The following is a 25,386-nucleotide window of genomic DNA, read 5'->3' on the forward strand; positions in this document are numbered from 1 at the left end:
GGGACTCGAACCCGGGCCAGTAAGGACGGCACCCCGTCACGCTGACCGCATTTTGTTCGTTGTTGATCCTTGTGTTTGGTCGTTGCGGACGTCACACGACATCCGTTCACGTTCGTTTGTTGATCCTTCCACTCAGTTTTTTTATTACAGAGGCCAATCAGCTCTCTGACCGAACACGCTGAGCTACAGTGCCGGTTGTCACTGAGCTATCGGGGCAGACTCATCAATACACGAATATTGATTACCTTATTGTAGATCGATGTAAGAATGTGTAGAGTCTTCATCAAAATTTCGTAATAATATTTGTAGCATTGCATTTTATTAATTAATTTTACTTCAAATCGTATTTCTTCCATAAATCATTAATACACACACTGAGATTGTTACACTGAATATTTAATACTAAGCGTCTGCCCTCTACGGAGCATCGAAACAGACACATCCAGCCTCTGACGCGCTGTTCCTGCTACTCCGAGCAGCCACTTCCCGCTACTGCGCGGCCTAACGTAAGCTCTTTGTTACACATACTCTGCCTCAGCTATAGCTGCCTCGCAGCGTTCTTTCAGACGCACATCGTAATCGATATATCGCTTACGCCCTTGGATAATACGTTAAAATATACAATTTTCATTATGTGTACTTATTTCACCCTTCAAAACTATTCGACGAAATTTGCGATCCGAAGCAGCGAAAGGTATTCATGGTTTTTCAGCCCTTCTGTTTTGCAACCTTCTGTGGCGTGATCATGGAATGGTGCGACATCGACGCATGCGCGAATAAAACGGCAAAGAATTCCCCTAAGATCCCTCAATTCGGCAAACCCGTCAGTGACACCCACCCACGTTCATAATGAGGGGGTCCTTGGTGACTGCAGGTAGCAACCACTTGACACCTCACCTTTCCAGTATGATTTTCAAAATATTAGGACAATTTTCCAAAATCTGATCGATCGTAAACATTTCATTGCTGTAGACCTAAAATTACTCGTTACAGGTCATAGTTTCTTACCACATGACAAAGCTTTTGTCCTCATAGAAAAGAACAAAAAATCCTTTCATCTGTATCATCCATACGAATGGATTCCAGTCACCGCCTATCCCAGAGACGACGGATTCCTTGTGTTCCGGTCGTGCGGTATCGTTCTCGCTTCCCGCGCCCGGGTTCCCGGGTCCGATTCCCGGCGGGGTCAGGGATTTTCTCTGCCTCGTGATGATTGGGTGTTGTGTGATGTCCTTAGGTTAGTTAAGTTTAAGTAGTTCTAAGTTCTAGTGGACTGATGGCCTCAGATGTTAAGTCCCATAGTGCTCAGAGCCATTTAAACCATTTGAACCTTGTGTTCCAGGTGTAACTAGAGGATTTATGGGATATTTAGTGCTCCACACCGAGTGTTGCACAGAGGCTTATTCAAAATAACAGATTATATTGGCTACAACTTTTTATCCGACGATCCTACTACATAAAAGGCAAGAAAAAGTCATAAAATTTTGCAAACCGTGGATTTGTCAAAGCATTGCAACGGAGCTGAGAGGTACTGGGAAAAGAAATCTTCCGCCTGATAACATTTCAGTTTTCTCTATCTTGCAATGATAAACTTATACCAATAAAAAGTGCCAAAAGGAAAGCCTTACTTGACATATCCCAAATGATAAACGGAACTGCTCACAGAAATTCCGTTTATCATCTGTTATAATTTATTTCATTTTTCCCGTTGTTGTATTATGTTTTAGTTTCTCCCAGCCCAAAACCCCCACTATCCCGCAGTAGTCCTGTTAATTTAATAATTATTTAATAATAAATTTTATTGGAGAACGAAGCATGCTTACCTGTCTGGGCTTTCTTGATGCACGCAATGTATATGAGATAGTACAACACCTTTCTGTATATTTGTGTAAAAGTTATTACACAATAGCTTATGTTATCTTTGAAAAAAAGCACTATTTTTCTTATTTTTCTCGACGAACAACATTATGTCTGCGCAGATACAGCGATGTGCTCGAAACAGTTTTTTTCTACGTTATTTATTGCAGAAACAGAAAGCTTGCTTTGAGGAAGTACGACAACACAAGTCATAACACATGAAATTTATTGTAATACAAATCTGTACCACAGCAGCAGAAGGTACGGAAAAATGTAACACTATTACAGTTGCAAGTAGAGTGAACACGTACAGTTAATTCTTGAGTTTCTCCCGGCGTATTTGATAATCAAAATATCCACGGGTATGCTGCCGGTCTATGGTGTCCAACGGGCACAATATTTCGGCGATCAAACATGTCGCCATCATCAGGTGAACTGACGGACTGAGCTCCTGTGAACGTACCGGCACGGAGATCCGTACGCTATGGCTGCTCAGAGGGAACTGGGTTCGGTCGCGGCGGCGGCCGATTTAAATACCCTTCGCCCGCGGCGCGCTCCCTCCGCCGTCCGCGCCCAGCGCCACGGTCGCGCGGTGGAACAGCTTGCGACGGCGTCTGAGATGACGTCGGTGTGATGGCTCTGTCCGCCGTGGTCGTCACAACTATACGTCTGCTCGATTTACTCTTGATTAACCCGATCGCTGGTTCCCAAGCCTTGCTAAGATTATAGCCACAGTCCCGGTTTATGAGGTCGTCATTGGTGCGAATTTCGATGGCCTCTCTAACAACGCTGTCCCAGTATCTCGACGTCTGTACCAGAATCCTCGTGCGGTCATACTCCATGGCGTGATTTTCCGACAAACAATGTTCAGCGACCGCCGACTTGCTCGGATACATCAGTCGAGTGTGCCTCTGGTGTTCACGGCATCGATCCTCGACGGTACGCATCGTCTGACCAATATACGACTTGCCACATTGACACGGAATCTGGTACACGCCGGCCTTCCTCAAACCGAGGTCATCTTTGGCGCTCCCCACCAGTGCACGAGTTTTATTTGGAGGACAAAACACAGTTCCGACCCGGTGTTTCTTCAGAATGCGGGCGATTTTCCCCGAGAGTGCGCCTGTGTATGGAATAAATGCAGTGCCTACCTCCTCCCTCGTGACTTCATCCATCTCAACAGGTTGTGCTGCAGTGGTTGGGCGGAGAGCACGTTGAATCTGCCACTCTGAGTACCCATTTTTTCGAAATACAGTTCTCAGATGTTCCAATTCCTGGGGTAGACTCTCTGCGTCAGAGATAGTGCGCGCCCTATGTACTAGAGTTTTAAGTACCCCATTCCTCTGTGAAGGGTGGTGGCAGCTGTCTGCATGCAAATACAGATCAGTGTGCGTAGCCTTCCGATACACCCCATGACCTAGGGTGCCGTCAGCCCTTCTCTTGACCAAGACGTCAAGGAAAGGTAATTTACCCTCCGTTTCAGTCTCCATAGTGAATTTGATGTTGGGGTGTATGGAGTTTAGATGTGTAAGGAAGTCAAGGAGTTTATCCATACCATGTGGCCAGATGACGAACGTGTCGTCCACGTAACGGAAAAAGCAAGTAGGTTTCCACACGGATGACGACAGGGCTTCCTCCTCGAAGTTCTCCATGTACAAATTCGCTACCACCGGTGAGAGTGGGCTACCCATGGCGACTCCCTCCGTTTGTTCGTAGTATTCTCCATTAAAAAGAAAATACGTGGAAGTCAAGACATGCCTAAAAAGTTCAGTGGTCTTCTCATCAAACTTCTGACTAATCAATTCTAGTGACTCTCGCAGGGGTACCCTCGTAAACAAGGAAACGACATCAAAACTCACCATGATATCTGACTCATCCAACCTGAAGCCATCAAGGCGTTTAACAAAATCCACGGAATTACGGATGTGATGAGGGCATTTACCCACATAAGGACTTAATATTCCCGTCAGGTATTTGGCCAACAAATATGTAGGTGCCCTGATGTTGCTGACAATGGGGCGTAATGGTACCCCCTCTTTGTGAACCTTCGGGAGTCCATATAGTCTAGGCGGTACCGGACCTTGGGGTAACAATTTCTTAGCGTCACCCTCCGGTAAATCTGCGTCTTTGAGAAGCGCCCTCGTCTTGTTCTCCACCTTCTTTGTAGGGTCAACGCTGATCTTCCGGTAGGAATCGTCATTTAGCAGGCTCTGCATCTTATCAGTGTAGTCCTTATGGGAGACAACAACTGTAGCATTGCCTTTGTCAGCTGGTAAGACAACAATTTCAGAGCGCTCCCTCAGATCACGAATGGCCGCCCTCTCTTTACTGCTGATATTTGACTTCATCGGCTTGGATTTCGTCAACGCACGACAAGTTTCACGACGTATTTCCTCGGCTGATTCTGGCGGAAGTCGAGCTGCAACCTGTTCAACAGCACTAACAATTTCTGCGACCGGAGTGAACTTGGGGGTGGGAGCGAAGTTGAGACCTCTCTGCAAAACCGAGACCGCATCATCACTCAACACCATGCCACTCAAATTGATGACAGTCTTGCACGGAACCTGCAGGGATGGTTTGTCAAGGAGTTCCAAATTTTGCTAAGGTTATGCATCACATCGATTCTGCAGCAGCTAAAAGAATCAAGAAACGAGCCAGCCTCGCATTGGTACGTGAGAGAGTGCAATTCACCCGCCGGAGCCTTGAGTTTATCTCACAGGAATTACTCAAACTGCATTTGCAACTGGCTAGTAAGTTCACTTCTTGTTCCTGGGATTGGATTGATGGTGTCACCTGGGTGTCAGCTGATTCCGCCCATAAGAAGGCTACAGGACGTCAAACAGCTAAGTTCTCACGTCTCCTTGACAAACCATCCCTGCAGGTTCCGTGCAAGACTGTCATCAATTTGAGTGGCATGGTGTTGAGTGATGATGCGGTCTCGGTTTTGCAGAGAGGTCTCAACTTCGCTCCCACCCCCAAGTTCACTCCGGTCGCAGAAATTGTTAGTGCTGTTGAACAGGTTGCAGCTCGACTTCCGCCAGAATCAGCCGAGGAAATACGTCGTGAAACTTGTCGTGCGTTGACGAAATCCAAGCCGATGAAGTCAAATATCAGCAGTAAAGAGAGGGCGGCCATTCGTGATCTGAGGGAGCGCTCTGAAATTGTTGTCTTACCAGCTGACAAAGGCAATGCTACAGTTGTTGTCTCCCATAAGGACTACACTGATAAGATGCAGAGCCTGCTAAATGACGATTCCTACCGGAAGATCAGCGTTGACCCTACAAAGAAGGTGGAGAACAAGACGAGGGCGCTTCTCAAAGACGCAGATTTACCGGAGGGTGACGCTAAGAAATTGTTACCCCAAGGTCCGGTACCGCCTAGACTATATGGACTCCCGAAGGTTCACAAAGAGGGGGTACCATTACGCCCCATTGTCAGCAACATCAGGGCACCTACATATTTGTTGGCCAAATACCTGACGGGAATATTAAGTCCTTATGTGGGTAAATGCCCTCATCACATCCGTAATTCCGTGGATTTTGTTAAACGCCTTGATGGCTTCAGGTTGGATGAGTCAGATATCATGGTGAGTTTTGATGTCGTTTCCTTGTTTACGAGGGTACCCCTGCGAGAGTCACTAGAATTGATTAGTCAGAAGTTTGATGAGAAGACCACTGAACTTTTTAGGCATGTCTTGACTTCCACGTATTTTCTTTTTAATGGAGAATACTACGAACAAACGGAGGGAGTCGCCATGGGTAGCCCACTCTCACCGGTGGTAGCGAATTTGTACATGGAGAACTTCGAGGAGGAAGCCCTGTCGTCATCCGTGTGGAAACCTACTTGCTTTTTCCGTTACGTGGACGACACGTTCGTCATCTGGCCACATGGTATGGATAAACTCCTTGACTTCCTTACACATCTAAACTCCATACACCCCAACATCAAATTCACTATGGAGACTGAAACGGAGGGTAAATTACCTTTCCTTGACGTCTTGGTCAAGAGAAGGGCTGACGGCACCCTAGGTCATGGGGTGTATCGGAAGGCTACGCACACTGATCTGTATTTGCATGCAGACAGCTGCCACCACCCTTCACAGAGGAATGGGGTACTTAAAACTCTAGTACATAGGGCGCGCACTATCTCTGACGCAGAGAGTCTACCCCAGGAATTGGAACATCTGAGAACTGTATTTCGAAAAAATGGGTACTCAGAGTGGCAGATTCAACGTGCTCTCCGCCCAACCACTGCAGCACAACCTGTTGAGATGGATGAAGTCACGAGGGAGGAGGTAGGCACTGCATTTATTCCATACACAGGCGCACTCTCGGGGAAAATCGCCCGCATTCTGAAGAAACACCGGGTCGGAACTGTGTTTTGTCCTCCAAATAAAACTCGTGCACTGGTGGGGAGCGCCAAAGATGACCTCGGTTTGAGGAAGGCCGGCGTGTACCAGATTCCGTGTCAATGTGGCAAGTCGTATATTGGTCAGACGATGCGTACCGTCGAGGATCGATGCCGTGAACACCAGAGGCACACTCGACTGATGTATCCGAGCAAGTCGGCGGTCGCTGAACATTGTTTGTCGGAAAATCACGCCATGGAGTATGACCGCACGAGGATTCTGGTACAGACGTCGAGATACTGGGACAGCGTTGTTAGAGAGGCCATCGAAATTCGCACCAATGACGACCTCATAAACCGGGACTGTGGCTATAATCTTAGCAAGGCTTGGGAACCAGCGATCGGGTTAATCAAGAGTAAATCGAGCAGACGTATAGTTGTGACGACCACGGCGGACAGAGCCATCACACCGACGTCATCTCAGACGCCGTCGCAAGCTGTTCCACCGCGCGACCGTGGCGCTGGGCGCGGACGGCGGAGGGAGCGCGCCGCGGGCGGAGGGTATTTAAATCGGCCGCCGCCGCGACCGAACCCAGTTCCCTCTGAGCAGCCATAGCGTACGGATCTCCGTGCCGGTACGTTCACAGGAGCTCAGTCCGTCAGTTCACCTGATGATGGCGACATGTTTGATCGCCGAAATATTGTGCCCGTTGGACACCATAGACCGGCAGCATACCCGTGGATATTTTGATTGACGTACAGTTAACATTACTCTTTCTGTCTTCAGTCAACGTATTCTGTCTGACAGATGTGCGAATTCACTATTCACTTGGTAGTTGCTCACAGGTGCGCCACTCGTAGCTGTAAAGGCACGTGGCGCGTCTGCGCCACGCCACTTCTTCATTTGTTAACATGCAGGTGCCACGTCCTCGCCAGACGTCCGCGCCACGTCACTCCTTTCTGGACGAGGCCCACGAGAAAAACAGGCAGCGGCGCGTACGTCACGGAGGCAGCCCGAGCCAGCTCTCTAGTTCAACTCAGCACACGAACTGCGTTTCTACATCTTTTAAATCATAACTGCGTGTGTATGTGCAAACGAGAATTCATCCTCTACTGGAATCCATTATTATACAGTTTTATAGTTATTAGTCCTACAATGATTGGCTGTCCACAGGCCTACTAATAATTTGTTACAGTTCTACTAGAGTAAAATAAAATTAAAATCATGCCAACATTATTATCTGTTGCATAAGGCACCACATCGTGTATGAAATGAGGGCTGTTACGCAGAAGAGACTAAATCCTGTAAACAAATCACTATACCACGTATGTCGAGAATTTTGTCTTAAATTTTATTGTACGATTAGTGATTAGTAAGACTTCATAATAGCAGATTCCAGTGGAAGACGCCATTCTCGTTGGTAGGTACACACCCAGTTGCGAGTTAAAAGATTTAGAAACGCATTTTGTTTGCTGAGTTTAGCGAGCGAGCGAGCTCAGGCCTACCTTCGTGACGTACGCGCTGCGGCCTGTTTCTCTCGTGGGCCTCATTTCTGGATTGGACCTAACAGGTTTTGTTTACATTTCTATGGCAACGCCTCAGTGTTGCCAAAGTTCTAACAAGGGAACCTCCCCATCGCACCCCCCTCAGATTTAGTTATAAGTTGGCACAGTGGACAGGCCTTGAAAAACTGAACACAGATCTATCGAGAAAATAGGAAGAAGTTGTGTGGAACTATGAAAAAAATAAGCAAAATATACAAACTGATTATCCAAGTGCAAGATAGGCAACTTCAAGGAGAATGTGAGCCTAGAAGCTCCGTGGTCCCGTGGGCAGCGTGAGCATCTGCGGAACGAGAGGTCCTTGTTTCAAGTCTTCCCTCGAGTGATAATTTTAATTTCTTTATTTTCGCAAAGTTATGATCTGTCCGTTCGTTCATTGACGTCTCTGTTCACTGTAGTAAGTTTAGTGTCTTGTGTTTTGCGACCGCACCGCAAAACGGTGCGATTAGTAGAGGAAAGGACGTGCCTCTCCAATGGGAACCGAAAATATTTGATCGCAAGGTCATAGGTCAACCTATTCCTCCACAGGAAAACACGTCTGATATATTCTATACGACACTGGTGACACATAATAATTGTCTGAAAATAAAAAAATTAAATTCTTCGCTTAAGGGCGGACTGGAACCCAGAACCTTTCGTTCCACAGCTGCTCACGCTTACCACAGGACCACGGCGTTCCTGTTCTCGCGGCTCGTCTTGATGTTGCCTATCTTCCACATGGACTACTCAGTTTGTTTATTTTGCTTATTTTTTTCATAGTTCCACACAACTTCTTCCTGTTTTCTCGATAGATCTGTGTTCAGTTTATCAAGGCCTATCCACTGTGCCAACTTATAATTAAATCTGAGGGGGGTGCGATGGGGAGGTTCCCTTGTAAGCAGCTATGACCAGCAGCCTGTTGTACCTTGTGGCTGAAGGATGACAAAAGGGGTCAGTTCTAGTGTCCGATTCCACCCGCCGGATTTGAGCAATGACGTCTAACCTAAGGCAAAGACTTTACACAGAGGCAATCTTTGAAAGCAACCATCATATTCGTAAACAAACGAGTGTAGCATACGATAAAATTACAATCACAGTTGACGTGATCAATTACTCAGCCACGAATTATGTCGAAAAGATATGAAGGTTATGAAAGTAAATGAGAATAAAAAAAAGAGGAGTACACGTGTCTGAAATAAATTATTATTGTAATTTATTCGAGTGAAAAAAAGTACAGACAACTTTTAAATCCGTAACAGTGTATCACATGAAGTCGTAATATTCTGAAATAGCGTTAATTTATTATTACATAATTATTATTTAGCAGGACTACTGCGGGATAATGGTGGTAATGGGCTGGGAGAAACTAAAATGTAATACAACAACGGGAAAAATGCAGTAAATAATAACATACATGACAAATAAAGAAGAAATAGGAGCATGAAATGTGGAGAAACCGACTCAGAAATCCTAAAAGAAACGCCAGTACACAAGTAATGAAAATTCACAAAATGTAACGAATGTTGGAATAGGGACCTGGAATTAAGCTATATAGGTCAACTCTAGTTACCGTTTGCAACAATTCCAGGATGTGTTATTTACACCATTTTTGCACTGAAATGTAATAGGATTTCTGAACTTGTAATTGCTCTCTGAATTCCTGCGAAAAAGTAATCAATATCGGAATCGGTAACTAGAATTATCGTATATAGGTCAATTCTAACTATCAATCCCAATACCTGTTACTTCTTGTGAATTTTGTGAAATTTGTTTTAGGATTTATGTGTCTGTTTCTCCAAATTTCATGGCACTTTCCTCGTATGTTATTACGAGGGGCGTTTGAAAAGTCCGAGCAAAAATAAAAACTACTTAAGTCTTCGACATAGTCTTCTTTTAGACACATACACTTCGTCAATCGCTGTTCTAATTTGTTGATCCCTTCCGAACAATAGGAACTGTCCAAGTCTGAAAAATAGCTATTAGTTGCTGCAATCACCTCCTCATCTGAATAAAATCTTTGTCCTGCTGGCGATTTCTTTAAATTGGGGAACAAATAGTAGTCCGAGGGAGCCAAGTCTGGAGAACAGGGGGAATGTGAAACGAGTTGGAATCCTATTTGCAATAATTTTGAGACCACAACTGCTGAGGTGTGTTCTGGTGCATTGTTATAATGGAAAAGGACTTTTTTGTGGTCCAACCGCTGGCGTTTTTCTTGCAGCTCGGTTTTCAAACGGTGCAATAACGATGAATAATATGCACCTGTAATAGTTTTCCCCGTTTCCAGATAGTCGATGAGAATTACCCTTGCGAATTAAAAAAAAAAGAAAAAAAGTCGCCATGACCTTTCCAGCCGAAGGAATGTTCTTCGCCTTTTTTGGTGCAGATTCTCCCTTGGTAACCCATTGTTTACATTGTTGTTTGGTCTCGAGAGTATAGTAATGTATCGATGTTTCATCCACAGTGACTAAACGACGCTTAAAGTCCTGCGGATTCTTCCTGAACAGCTGCAAACCATCCTTGCAACACTTCACATGATTCCATTTTTGGTCAAATGTGAGCACTTGCGGAACGCATGTTGCGGATAGCTTTCTCATGTCCAAATGTTTATGCAAAATATTATGTACCCATCCATTCGAGATACCCATAGCTCCAGCAATCACACCCACCTTACCTCTTCTGTCATCCGTCACCATATCATGGATTTTATCAATGATTTCTGGAGTCATAATCTCCACAGGGCGTCCAGAACGTTCAGCATTACTTGTGCCCATATGGCCACCCAGAAAATTTTGAAACCACTTATCAACTGTTCTAATCGAAGGTGCAGAGTCACTGTAATGGTTATCAAGCTTCTCTTTAGTCTCCTGAGGCACTTTGCCTTTCATAAAATAATATTTATTCACCACACGAAATTCTTTTTCATCCGTTTTTTGACAATCACTCGACTTCCTTGATTCACACGAATGCCAAACACAAAGAAATAGACCAATATAGCTGAAACTTGGTGTGCGTTCTTTCCAAAGATGCTACTAACGAAACATGACCTCGATACGCGCCGGTGGTGCCATCTCTCGGTCTTTGCACGGACTTTTCAAATGTCCCTCGTATGTGTTTCATTTTCCCGTAGTCGTATTATATTTTAGTTTCTACTCCAGCCAAAACCCCCGCTTGCCAGCGGTAGGCCCGTTAGATTCAATAATTATTGTTATAAATTAACGCTATTTTCTAATATTACGACTTCATCAGACGCTATGCTATACTGAATATCATTTAAGGGTTCTCTGTGTTTCTCTTACTCTCATAAATTACAATTTATTTCACGCATAAATATTTCACTTTGGTTTTGCTCTTATTCATCTCCGTTAACTTCAGTTCGTTTCGATGTAATTCGTGCCTATGAAAATAATAGCGTGAATTGTGAATGTAATTTTATCGCACGCTACATTCCTTTGTTTACGAATATCATCCGCTGCTTTCAAATATTGCCTCTATCTTAGCGTTCTTGCCTCTGGTATGTACGTCATTGCTCAAAGCTGACGAGTGGAATCAGACACTAGAATTTATCCGACAAAAACGCTGCCAGCCGCCAGAGAGCTTCTCTCCGTGAATGGAGTGTACTGGCCGGCGACAGACATCAAGATGGCTCCTCAGCGCTTTCGGTGTACCTTGATCCCGTGCCACGGCGAGTCGCCACCATCATCAGGTGAAAGGTGGCGCTGCGAATTATGAGACAGGAGTCACTAATGAATTATAGCGCAAGAATTCTGTTTCCATAGGTATTAGTTACTTTTTCAGATTAATAATTCACTTGGTTTTGTGTCATCGAAATTGTATCACTTGTCCAGTCGACTTATTTCAGCCGCTGGGAGAGTAAATATACAAGGACTTCGTTTACCCGCTTTAGGCTGAAATCCGGATTTCCGAAAATCTCGATAACCCGGATATATTCTACTGTAGTCTCTCCAAAATTACTTGAGGATTGACATTTCGGCAGGAGCCTGTGTAGGCGCGGAACAAAGTTGCCACGTTCCGCACGGAAAACACGCACAAGCTCACATTTTATTCAACTCGCGCAAACAGGCAAATTATTCAGTTTATAAATCTGGAAATTTCATTAATGTGTTCTGATTTTAGTTTTATCTGCGTCAGAAAATTATTAAGGTGCTACAAGGAGAACTTATGAAAGTGCTTTTTCGCACGAAACGTTTTTGTTATTTGAGCTAAGTGAATATATTATGGGAATGAAATCCTAAGAATACATCATATTTTCATATGTTCGAAACCAGAACTCTGTCTTAAGATCTGTTATGCGAGATAATTTGGGTGAAATATGACGCACAATGGCCCGCTCGCGCGTCAACTTCTAATCCGGATCCCGTACAATTTCGACGCGAGAAACACATCGTTAGAGGTTTCTGATGAAACTTATTAATTTTTCTGATCCCTCTACTTAACTCTAACACAACGAAAAATAAGATGAAACGTGTTTATCACGGTGGTAAAAAATATCTTAAATAAGCCAAACTGTATTGTTTACAAAGGACAAAATGGTGCAAATAAGAGGGCCTCTGTATTAGCCGGCCGCGGTGGTCTAGTGGTTCTAGGCGCGCAGTCCGGAACCGCGGGACTGCTACAGTCGCAGGTTCGAATCCTGCCTCGGGCATGGATGTGTGTGGTGTCCTTAGGTTAGTTAGGTTTAAGTAGTTCTAAGTTCTAGGGGACTGATGACCACAGAAGTTAAGTCCCATAGTGCTCAGAGCCATTTGAACCATTTGAACCTCTGTATTACAACAGTTATACTGTAATCAGTAATATTTGGCTTGGTTCAAATGGCTCTGAGCACTATGTGACTTAACTTCTGAGGTCATCAGTTGCCTAGAACTTTGAACTACTTAAACCTAACTAACCTAAGGACATCACACACATCCATGCCCGAGGCAGGATTCGAACCTGCGACCGTAGCGGTCGCTCGGTTCCAGACTGTAGTGCCTAGAACCACACGGCCACTCCGACCGGCAAACAGTAATATTTATTTTTTGTGATACATATTGAACTCCTGAGATGAACTTCCTTTAGAATTAGTTGCTATCAACGCCTTCTTATTAAATGACATGCCAGGTGGTTTTTAGACGGTTTTCTACTTCCCACTAGGTGAATACTGGGCTGGTCCCCTTGTTCCACCTCAGTTACACGACTCGCAGACATTTGAAAACACGTTCGCACTATTTCATGATTTACACTAGACACAGACAGCTGGGGTACACTGATTCCGTCCCGGGAGGAGGAGGGGGGGGGGGGTTACGGGGTGGCGGCAGGAAGCGCATCTGGGCACCCCTTCACACTAAAGTTACGTTGTGCAAGACGCGACAGTTGGCTGCGACTGCGACGCTGCCCCCTCCTCTTTTCCCACCCTGGCAGACGGCGGCACGGCCGCAACACGACTGGAGTCGTCGCTGTTTCCCAAGCTCCGGTCGGCGGCGGCGGATTCAAATACATAAGAAAAATAAGAATTCCGATTTTCCTGCTGTAAAAAATACTGTATGTTAATGCAACAAAGTTACATCGGCTCCCAGAGTTAGTTTTTCGATACAGATTCTCCTTTTACTTTAAAAAATTGAAAAGTGTCTCTTCCGGTTTTGCGTGTTTTTTTCGCTGTATATTACTTCTCTATCAATTGTGAGGAAAGTAAAAGGCACAAAAAATTGATGTTTGCGTCTCTTACAGTTTCACATCACAGCTTGATAATGAGGTGTCTATTTTTCTGATATTCGTCACAGTTATTCCGATGCTTAATTTACAAGTAACCTACTGCATAAAATGTGAATTGTGTACAGTGAAAAATGTGGTCGCTGGCTACTTTACGTATGGTTCACGTTAGGTCATACATCGTTGCCGATGACAAGAAGCTAACATATCGAATTTATTTTTGAAGTTGAGATCAGAATGATATCGATCTCCGTTTCCGAGATTTGGGCTCATATATCTCCGGGAGCGTCGCGACTAGCTGCCAGTTCTGTCGACGCGCAACGAGAATCGTGTGGTCATCACACGATAGAGAATGCATTTGTTTTGTTTCGCTGACACATTTGGACCTAATGAAACCATTTTATGTCATATATTTCTCCGGTATGAGTTACTAATATTTCTCCATATGCTCTTGACAATTTCATTTAAAATGCCACGTAATGTAGGTTTTTTAAAGCCAAGTGATCAAGCAGAACCCATTTTCTTGGGTTTGCTGAGGCATCTGAACCTGTTCCAAGCTTTCTTTCTCGTTTATTTCTCTGATACGAGTCCCGAATATTCCTCCATCTGTTTTTGCACATTTCACCGAAAATTCCAATGAAAGATAAGTTTATTAACAATAAGCGCACGCTAGCGTCATTGCATTGTTTCAAGTTCTTGACAAAAAGATAGGGTTACACCTTAAACATCTCTAGAATTTTCATTCTGAACGTCTACAGTATACACTGGCAAAAATGTGGAAGAAATAATGTCTGTGCTTGTTCACAAAATTTCTCCAAATTATACTTGTCAGTTTCACCCATGCAGAAACATTTGCAACAAGCTAAGGCAATTTTCATAGCCGACTGACTCTTTCTTCCCATCCAAATGAACTTCCATATTCTTATATTCTGACAGCATACATCGTTATGGATGACATGAACATTTAATCTTGCCAAGCTGCACTCAAAAGATGACTCCAGGATTTACAAAAGACGAATTTCAATTGCGAACTGTGTCAGACCAGAAGGGCCTTGTAAAATAGTAGTGCACTTTTGGTACAAATTTTTTGAGCACCATCTTCTACCAATGAATTGAAGTGAATGTGACAAATTACTTATTGCAGCATACTGTTTGCGCAATCTGTTGAGCAACGCCTTCCTCAAAAACGAACATCTATTGATTACAGAAAGCTGTACAACAATCTGGTGCTGGTTTTTCACAACTAGAAGGTATCATCCAGACACCAATCTACTGTTTACTTTGAAAGTGAAGGTATTGTAAAATGTAACTTTCTCGTTGTACTTTACATTGTTCATTTTATAATGTACTTGCCGTTTTCAATTTTTATCGTCACAAAAAAGAGTAATGCGAAAATTGACCTTCAAGTTCATTTTCATCATTCTAATTCTACATCTGCATGGATTATACTGATTTTCATAACAGGCCTGAAAAATTTGCATTAATGGGAAAATATTATATATTTCACTCACCTGCGAGTTTCAACTGTGCACCAATTTCTTCCCAAATTCTGTCTCTGAACATAGTGTCTCAATATTTAGGGTTCTTCAAATCGTAAAGGCAAGGATGTTGCGAGACCAGCTCACAGACCATCACATCCTGTGAGTGGCTCATTTCAGTTTTCCTTGACTGGCTCGACATCTTTCTGGCAGCCGCAGGTCTTTGTGACGTCCGACTTCCGTCGCAACACTGCTCACTGGTGCAGTGCTGCGGCAGCTGCCGCAACAGTCGCGCGTCGCATCCCAAACTCGAACTGCGCATGCGCCAGCAGGCAACTTCTGACGTCACGTAGCGACCCGTCGCAGTCTCTAGTGTGCGTCGCGTCTTGGACAACGTACCTTAACCGTGGCAAATCCGACTGTAACCGTGCCGACCCTGCGAACACTATGGGAGAAAGGCACAAGCGAAAAAAGATGATGAAGAAGAAGGCCTTATTAAAGTTTCAAAACTTACGACGATATAATGTCATGCAGGTACTTACAGGTGTAAACAATGCACGCCAAACAATGTAGCTGGATCGAGGGATAATGAAAAAACTCCAGTGATACAACTCTCGTTGCTATGATGCATTGGCAGATGCTTGAAGTGTCATTATCCCTGTCACTGTTTTCATTTAATGAAATTATCATCTCTTACAATGAATTTTCCAAAAGAGCTTCACTCTGCCATGCTCTTTCCATAATGCTCTGCTTATGCTTGACGGCTTTCTTCCTATTTTCTGCGGCAACACGTTCTTGACAGCTACTGTTTTGAGTGTTTCAATTGCAAAGAGGGTAAATTTCTTATTATTCCTGGGAACGTAATCTTTAATTTAGACTCAAATTAACTCTATTTGTCTCGCTTCCCACGCCCAGGTTCCCGGGTTCGATTCCCCGCGGGGTCAGGGATTTTCCCTGCCTCGTGATGATTGGGTGTTGTGTGATGTGCTTAGGTTAGTTAGGTTTAAGTAGTTCTAAGTTCTAGGGGACTGATAACCATAGATTTTAAGTCCCATAGTGCTCAGAGCCATCCATCCAACGCTATTTGGTTGAAATGGCAGTGGTAAGGTGGTAGCATAATGACTGGATGCACACGTTTTTTTGTCACATCTTCGATTTCGTATAGGGGGAACTGTGGCTCATGAAGAGATATTTTTTCCATAAGCTCGACCGTTTTAAGGTCATCTCTTACATCGATGTTATTACAGTGAAGCCAATCAATCATTTCCTGTTATCGGTTTGCCATGGTAGCTGCCTTGTCAACAACAACTGAATCATAAGGAGCGTTATCTAGAAAGATTGTTGACGGTTTTCCAAGATTTGGTATTAGTGAATCTTCGAACCACTTCGTAAATGTAACATGGTTCATTTCTTCATAGGACTCTCCCGCTTCTTTGATTTAAAAAGCAGGAGATTGTTTGGGAGAAAACCTTGCGAGGTGCCTGCAAGAAGAAGAATGAGGCTGCCCCCTCGCCAGAGGACACTGCCATTATTCCTTTAGCTGTATCGTCTGCCTAACCCTGTTTGAGAACGTGGCCAGAACTGACCAACGTTTCGTCAAGTCACAGCACTTCGTCAGTATTTATACTACAGATGTTCCTTAAAAATCGGCATTGCCATGCAGCTACATTTTCCCTCTCCATCAACAGCTTACGGCCAGAAACGTCCACAGTGAAAACCGATGTCGGACGTTCCTTCCTAGGACAGTGATGATTAACATGACGTCGAATAGCGTCCTCTGTAAACGAATCGATATTGGTAATTCGCTTATACATTCGTCCTTTTTTCCCAGGGTTGTTAAGCTGGTTCCTCAGCTTCTTTTTCTTTGTGGATCATTCGCTTCCCAATCTTCACAACAGTGTTTTTGTTTACATTCTAAGCTGCAACAGTTCTGTCGATCACTTTGGCAACGGAGAGCAGCGATCCACCATTAAGTTATCATTACAAAAGTAGGCATGAACGCACAAACCATTTCTCTTGACTGTCCTCGTATGGCAGTCACCTGGCCAAGAGAACAACATCGAGCTTTTCCACTTATAACTTTCGACGAACTTCCCACTAACATCGTTCAGCAGCACAGTGTGCGCTGATATGAAACTTCCTGGCAAATTAAAAGTTTGGAAGGTAGGAGACGAGGTACCGGCAGAAGTAAAGCTGTGAGGACGGGACGTGAGTCGTGCTTGGTAGCTCAGTTGGTAGAGCACTCGCCCGCGAAAGGCAAGGGTCCCGAGTTCGAGTCTCGGTCCGGCACACAGTTTTAATCTGACAGGAAGTTTCATATCAGCGCGCACTCCGCTGCAGAGTGAAAACCTCTTTTCAACTTTTTGTACATCGTAACAGCCACTTTCTTCTGCTTCGAAGTCACTCCACTCACTCACACTCGAAATATGGGAACGGAATAATACCAGTACAACTTCTTAACTCAGTAAGGAAGAGATAACACACCGACCGTAGAAACGGTAGCTGGAAACGTGACACCGGCGACCTCTATGCTAGGATCAGTGCCGACATAACAGCCGTCCATGTACCATCCCGTACTAACTGTATACCGAACCTTCCTACGTTATAAGAAAAGGAAGGGGAAACAGAAGATAAATCCGGATAAACCGGAAATCGGGGCTACTTAGGGCCTAATAAACGAAGTTATTTTGTACAGGGTTATTCAGAAAGAAGGAGCATAAAAAAATGGTTCAAATGGCTCTGAGCACTATGGGACTTAACATCTGAGGTCATCAGTCCCATAGAACTTAGAACTACTTAAACCCAACTAACCTAAGGACATCACACACGTTCATGCCCAAGGCAGGATTCGAACCTGCGGCCGTAGCAGTCGCGCAGTTCCGGACTGCAGCGCCTAGAACCGCGTGGCCACCACGGTCGGCGAAGGCGCATATTTCAAGAATTTACTCTCAGGAATTATGATAAACAGAAATCAACTGTCCAGAGTAAATTTTAAAGTTTTTAACATTCCGCACGGAATTTCATTTCAAAGTCGCAGTGGCGCTGTTGCTTGCTAAAAACTACGAGTCCACAGGAACTATCTCGTCTTGTGGGTTGCAGTTAGCAAATCAGAGTCCGCTGTTAATGTGCAAATCGCACTTTCTCGGCACTTCCACTAAGAGCCGCCGCCTCATAAGCAAAGTTATGAGTAGCATCCATTGTTCGTAGACGACGGCTGCACCTGCAAACGGAAAAACACCTATTGTGCACGCACATCGGAGAAAATGTCGTGTATATCCGTGCATGTTCCTGTCCTATGAATCTCTAATGTAGAAACGCTAGAAAACTTGTTATTTCAGCAACTTACAAAAGTCATTCACATAACTTCATGAAAATCCGTCACCTGAACAACAAAATCCCATCACGTTGGATTGGAAGAGAAGGGGAAGAAAATCGCCGTTACATCGTTGGTGGCCTCCTAGATCACCAGAGCTCACCCCTGACATTTTTATCTATGGGGGTGCATAGAATACCGTGTTTTCGTCCCACCTGTGCCGGTTACTCTTCAAGATCTGCAATTTCGAACTGCTGAAGCTGCTATCCCCGTTTTATAGCAACTTACGATAGGTCGCAGTAGCTGTATTACGTCTGCATTCTTCACAATCAATCACTACCGCCACTAGAATTTCTGAAGTCGTGACAGGAAAGTAACTACGCCGATGGTCTGCTGCAAAATCAGAAGAAAGGACAGGAAGAACAAATCCCGTGACTGAAGAAACACTCCCAGAGCTGGCGACCGTGAAAGTCACCTACTGCGCCGTCCTCTAACTGAGAATGCAGCGGTTCTGGGAAACCTGGGTAAACAATGTGGCAGATAGGTATCCACAACCGAGGCCAGCTGAGAACAACAAACAAAAACAAAAAATGAGAGAAGGGCGGGAGGAAGGCGCGCCAGCGGAGCGCACTGGGGCAGCCCGGAGCCAGGCAGGTGTTGCGTCAGGCGGTGCGCGCGCATCCCCAGCTGCTGCGGAGATCATCTCTGCAGGCTGGCCGCCGCGCCTTGCTTTGCTCGAGGTCGCCACGCATATCTCACGCAGCGCTGCACTGCGTCAGCGCTGCGACGTTTGTTGACATCTAGTATCGCGGTTATACAGTGCCTCAGTGCGTTCTCGGCCGGCCGGGGTGGCCGAGCGGTTCTAGGCGCTACAGTCTGGAACCACGCGACCGCTACGGTCGCAGGTTCGGATCCTGCCACGGGCATGGATGTGTGTGATGTCCTTAGGTTTAAGTAGTTCTAAGTTCTAGGGGACTGATGACCTCAGAAGTTAAGTCCCATAGTGCTCAGAGCCATTTGAACCATTTTTCCTGCGTTCTCGACTTAACTGTGAGGGCACAGTGTATCGATCCGTACGAACGTCTTCGCGGTGCACCATGAAAGACTTTGGCTGGCCACTGGGGCCTTTCGCACTTGCCTTCTGGCGAGCCTCTGTGGTTCAAATGACTCTGAGCACTATGGGTTGGTTCAAACGGCTCTGAGCACTATGGGACTTAACATCTGAGGTCATCAGTCCCCTAGAACTTAGAACTACTTAAACCTAACTGACCTAAGGACATAACACTCATCCATGCCCCAGGCAGGATTCGAACCTGATACCGTAGCGGTCGCGCGGTTCCGGAGTGAAGTGCCTAGAACCGCTCGGCCACAACGGCCGGCGAGCCTTTGTGCTGAGTCTCGGTGAGACACCGCTTCGCTTCCGGAAACGACTCCTCATGATGCGACAGGCCTATAGAATACTGTCCACGCCATACACACCCGCATATCACACTGTTGCTCGGCAGCAAACGGAAAAGAACTTTCATTTCGAAACGGAGCAACTATACCCCACAAAATTCGCGCGAAGGGTTGCCTTTTACAGATTTTTGTGGCTGGTTTTAACATTTTGCACCAAGATTGGAGCAGATCTCCACCTTGGCCCTTACAGAGGCCCTGATTATTTTAGATTTTACAATGAAATGACAACCATTAGCTGCGTACAGGCGTTGACTGACATACGGGGACAGATGAAAATGTGTGCCCCGACCGGGAATCGAACCCGGGATCTCCTGCTTACATGGCAGACACTCTATCCATCTGAGCCACCGAGGACACAGAGAATAGTGCGACTGCAGGGACTTATCTCTGGCACGCGCGCCGCGACACCCACATTCTCAACATATTTTCCCGCACTACATTCGTTGTGCCCCTGCCAATTATACTCATTACTCGCGGCGCGTTGCCGATTCCCGTAAGAGTTTGGGCACTTTTTGTGCATTCGCACAGAAGAAGAAGAATATGGTCAAGTGGCCGGTGAGCCTTAACTATATATATACTAAGATGGTATCTGTTCCTTCGGACATGTCCGAAAGAACAGATACCATCTTAGTATATACTGTATTTTAGATTTGGCGAATTTTAAGGAAGACTGCAATCCAAATCTTTGCTTTTTTAATATTTTATACAGATATCACAGTTTTACAACTGTGTTTTTGGTAAGTCTGGCAAAGCAGAAAGAGAAAAAGTGTTTGTTTCGTAAACAACTGATCTTATTTCTTGACGTAGTCTCCTTTGAGGGATATACACTTGACCAAGCGATACTCCAACGTTTTCTTCTCATTAGAAAAATAGATTCTGTCAGACTTTGCAAAATACTCGTTGCCTGCAACTACCACTTTCTCATCCGATGAAAATTTCTTCCCAGCAAGCCAAAGTTTCAGGTTAGGAAACAGGAAGAAGTCACTTTGGGCTACGTGAGTTGAATAGGATGGATGAGGAGCCAATTGAAGGCCAAATTCGTGCTCTTTCGCCGCTGTTATCGCTGATGTGTGGGATGATGCATAATACTGGCCACAGAGCACTTTTTGCGTGCCAACCTTGGTCCTTTTTTCAGCCAACACCTGTTTCAACGATCTAACAATGAAGCCTTTTTCGAAGTAATCTATGAGGACAATTCCTTGGGAATCCCAAAAAGTCAGTGGCCATTTATCAGGTGACAAAATGGTGTTTACCTTCTTGGATGCACTTTCACCAGACATTTCCATTGTATTGGCTGCTGCTTTGACTCTTGACTCTTGTGTGTAATGATGGATCGTGGTTTCGTCAACAGTCACAAATTGACGTAAGAAGTTTTGCGAATTGCGATTAAACATAACCAGACATTGTGCTGAAATGTTGTATCAGATGCGCTTTTAGTCGATTGTGAGCAGTTGTGGCACTCACCTTACACACACCTTCTTCACAGCCAAGAAGGAAACGGTCTTCAATGAGAATCCGCGTGAATTTCATCCAGTTGTGTTTTGATTTGTGCGGCAGTCGAACCCTTTAAATTAATAACACCATGAAACTCGGTTTTCTCCATTTTCAATTACAGTCGACACACTGCCCAGTTCAGACGTCTGTCAACAATGAACTGTACGCTGTATATTTTCGAAATTCTTTTCATGATCCTTGGAATAATCAAGGTTACCAACCATGAAGCCACAATAAAAATGTTCCATTCTTTCATGGAAATTTAGCAGACCACTGTCGTCCAGATGCCTCCCAACAAGGTGACACTGGCTATTTAGTCGCCTTCTCCTACCTTGTCTTCGGAATTCGCTTTCCCCATAGCCAAACTATTTCCTGCAAAATTCTATGCGATCCTGAAGGTTCTGCAGCAGACGAGGCTTCTTCAGGACACACACTTTCTCATCTTCTCAGATTCCATTAGCGCCCTGCAATCGTTGCGACAGATGTACCCAGTGGAGAAATTAGTACAGTTGACAAGTGACCAATTGTACCTCCTACAGCGGCGGGGGAAGAAGGTGTTATAGTGCTGGGTACCAGGACACGTGGGAACTTGGGGAAATGAAAGCCAAGGAGGCCTGCAGGGAACATAACGGCAACGGAACGCGCCATTCCCCTGCAGGCTGTCTTTTCGCTGCTAAGTCACAGATCCATTCAGCTGTGGGAGGATGAGTGGGTGGCAGTAACCGACAATAAGATGCAGTTGGTGTCGCCAGCTATCCGGTCATCGCGATCCTCATGCCGGTCGCTCGGGCGAGATGAGATGCCCCTGACCTGCCTCCGCATTGGGCACTATCCCCTCATATACGATTTTTTACTCGGGTGAGAGGACCCCTCTGTCGATGATGCCTGTGGCGTGCAAGTCATTGAACGCCACATTTTAACTAAGTATTTTATTTCGTGACAAGAGGGCAGTAACGAAATTAGGAGGGTATCCGCCCTTTGTTTTGTCTGATGACTAGACGCATATGGTCAAACTTTTAAAATTTTGTTGTACGTCGACTCTGGCCTTAGCTTTTAGTCTGGAGATTTTAGTGTGCTGCAGAGTGTCTGGCTCAATCCCTTTACTTCCAACGATCAGCCAGCCGCACATGTCTGCTGTCTTATTTTAATTCTTTCCGCCGATTTTTTTTCTTTTTTACCATGTGTTAGATTCGAAAACGTGATTTTCGTTGTGTGTGTGTGTTCAAGTTTTGGGGACTTTTTTACGTTTTCATTTGCAGTTCACATTTTAGTAATTTTACGATATTCTTGCACACTTGTCTCATAACCGTTTAGTACGTGCGCTACAGACCTCGCTGTCGTGCGTCCATAAAACCTTATCATCACTATCACCACCACTGAAGCTATAGGAAGCAATAGCTACACTTGCTAGACCCTTAAACATTTATTTTTCTTTTCAGTTTTCTTTCTGTAATACGAGTACATGTAATGCGTATGCCACGAGTACATAAAATTTCTTGTCCGCAGCTCGTGGTCGTGCGGTAGCGTTCTCGCTTCCCACGCCCGGGTTCCCGGGTTCGATTCCCGGCGGGGTTAGGGATTTTCTCTGTCTCGTGATGACTGGGTGTTGTGTGATGTCCTTAGGTTAGTTAGGTTTAAGTAGTTCTAAGTTCTAGGGGGCTGATGACCATAGATGTTAAGTCCCATAGTGCTCAGAACCATTTGAACCATTTGAACCTTCAACACCACAGAGCCGGAGCGTCGCATGCACCGGGCACCAATGACTAGGCCTTGACGAAACCCATTGGTAGGCGTACTGAGCGCCTTGGTCACTCTGAGACCCAACACACCAGTCAGGTGACATTGCCGGGGTACTCCTTTCACAGTAGGAGCGCTCACTCAGTGTCACAGCAGCTATCTCTTAACTGAGTTGCTCATCTAATTATCCCTTTTACCAGGTTGCAAAAAGACAAATCCATCCGCTGCGAAAGATAGCTATTAATGACTCTTGTATAAATCAGGTATTGAAAGTAGAAATCCTAGTGAAAGAAATAAAAGACTGGTTAACATTCAAAAACTGATGGCAGAGAGTAGCGTTCCTACAGTATTGAGTACCAGTGGAAAAAACGTTTCTGTCGTTATGGAGATAAGGTTCGTTTGGTAGGAATTCTTTGGTACAGTCACTGTTTCACGTAACAAATAACCAAATAACTGGGTCCACATACTGTGAGCCATCCCCACGCAATGTTACGACTGTGCTGGAGCAAAACATCAAGCCATCACGTTGTCAAATGTTGTAGGGCAAATGATGAACTTTTAGACTTTAGACAGACCTGGACGCTATTGACTAATGTGGCCGATATCGTCGATTACCACTTGACAGAGCTGCGGCGCAGATCACACTGACAAGTTCACTCCATACGATTTGTCACGTAATTTCTGAGCGAGAGACAAAGCGACGGTGGTATATAACCTGTTGCTTTGTGGTCAATGCTTCTAACTTACTGTGTCAGACAGCTACGGTCTCATGCAGATTCTATGTACATCCATTTCCGATGTATCACGGAACGACAGATCTTCATGTAGTGGGCGTGACACCTTCAGCTGCGTTTAGACGTCGTGTTTTATTTGCAATCAATTGCGGTGTCACGTTTCATCATCTTCAGGCTTACCTACGATACCAGACCATCATCATTATACATCTCACAGTGGGGCCAAAAGCCCAAAGCCGCTGTGCTGAAACTTCTTTCCTGCCTATATGTGAACGGCGGCAATACGTCAGTAAGCACAACTATGTTGCCGTCGAGAAGTTTCAGTGTAGCGGACATCGATTTTTCGCCTCTTTATGAGATGTGTGGTGATGCCCTCCGCGTTAGTAGCGAATGTCGTTAACCACTAGATTACCGAGATGACCTGAAAAATGGAACGTTTCGCCTTGTTTCGGAATCCATATTAAACTATAGGTCCTCTATAATTGGTTGGATACGTCAGTCCAAAAGTCATGAATCGGAGGGGCATACCGCCCCCAATAGGATGAGTGTCAGCAAGACACTGTAGCGTTCCAACGGCCCTTCGGATTGAAGACTGCTTTATTATTTACTGTTAAGAAAAGTAAGAAACGTGTCAAAGATTAGTAAATACTTCGAGCCGGCCGCGGTGGTCTAGCGGTTCTGGCGCTGCAGTCCGGAACCGCGGGACTGCTACGGTCGCAGGTTCGAATCCTGCCTCGGGCATGGGTGTGTGTGATGTCCTTAGGTTAGTTAGGTTTAAGTAGTTCTAAGTTCTAGGGGACTTATGACCTAAGATGTTGAGTCCCATAGTGCTCAGAGCCATGTGAACCATTTTAAATACTTCGAAATGTTACTGCTTCAACGGTTAACATCTGATAAAGACATCTAACGCAGACCTCGACGAGTAACGGAGAACGTTGCAGTCCACACCAAGCATTTACATGTCAGCACGTTTCATCACTCGCTGAGCGGCCACGTATAATATGAAGAGCTCTTTAACCACTGCACCAACTCACACGGCTGTTCTCGGATGTGGAAACTGAGATTTACGTTCCGACACCGCCTCTGCTGACTCATTCCATGTGGACAGCTGGCTCACATGGGTGCCACCGGTACTCGCAGACTTGTACGCTACGGTCGGGGCAAGTTTCCTATTGGGGCGCATTTGACTGGAACTCGTTTTCAACGCCCGTAACGACCTTGTGCGTTCCATTCAGTATCTGTTATACATGCCTCAACACCTGATGGTGAGAACAGATAAGGATGCGCATCCTTCTTACGTGCGACCTTGCGAGCCACATCCGTGCTGCCCGTTATCGGATGCCGCATCGCCTGCCTGCCGCATTATGAACACGAAGGACAAACATCGAGCAGAGGACGATGAGGACGCGGCAGCGGGAAGCCCTCTCGCAGAGTCCATCCTGCCATTAGCGCACACGCGCTTCTCGCAAGCAATCTTTCATTCGTCATTAATTTACGTTTAAAACTTCCATTGTGTGGGGTAGTCTCGCATATTTCATGTAAGTGTGTAACTCATTTGATTAGACTGTACGCAAAGTTCTGTTCGCTCTTAAACGTCTGCTTATAGCTCTTAGAATTGTTAGTATTAAATTTTTTTAATTGCCAATACATACGATTAAAAACAGTATCCGAGAGAGAGAGAATGAGAAAAGACAGGAAAAGGGATTCATTAATCACGTTT

The 25,386-nt window shown here is 45.0% G+C and overlaps 1 non-coding gene across 1 annotated transcript; it reads right to left on the reverse strand.

Annotated features, from left to right (window-relative positions):
* Positions 1–19,981: 19,981 nt before the first annotated feature.
* On the reverse strand, positions 19,982–20,055 carry Trnat-ugu (transfer RNA threonine (anticodon UGU)). The gene has a single exon. It is a non-coding gene; the product is annotated as a tRNA-Thr (tRNA).
* Positions 20,056–25,386: the final 5,331 nt, after the last annotated feature.

Source organism: Schistocerca cancellata, chromosome 1, assembly GCF_023864275.1.
Source record: "Schistocerca cancellata isolate TAMUIC-IGC-003103 chromosome 1, iqSchCanc2.1, whole genome shotgun sequence".
Taxonomy (NCBI): Eukaryota; Metazoa; Arthropoda; class Insecta; order Orthoptera; family Acrididae; genus Schistocerca; species Schistocerca cancellata.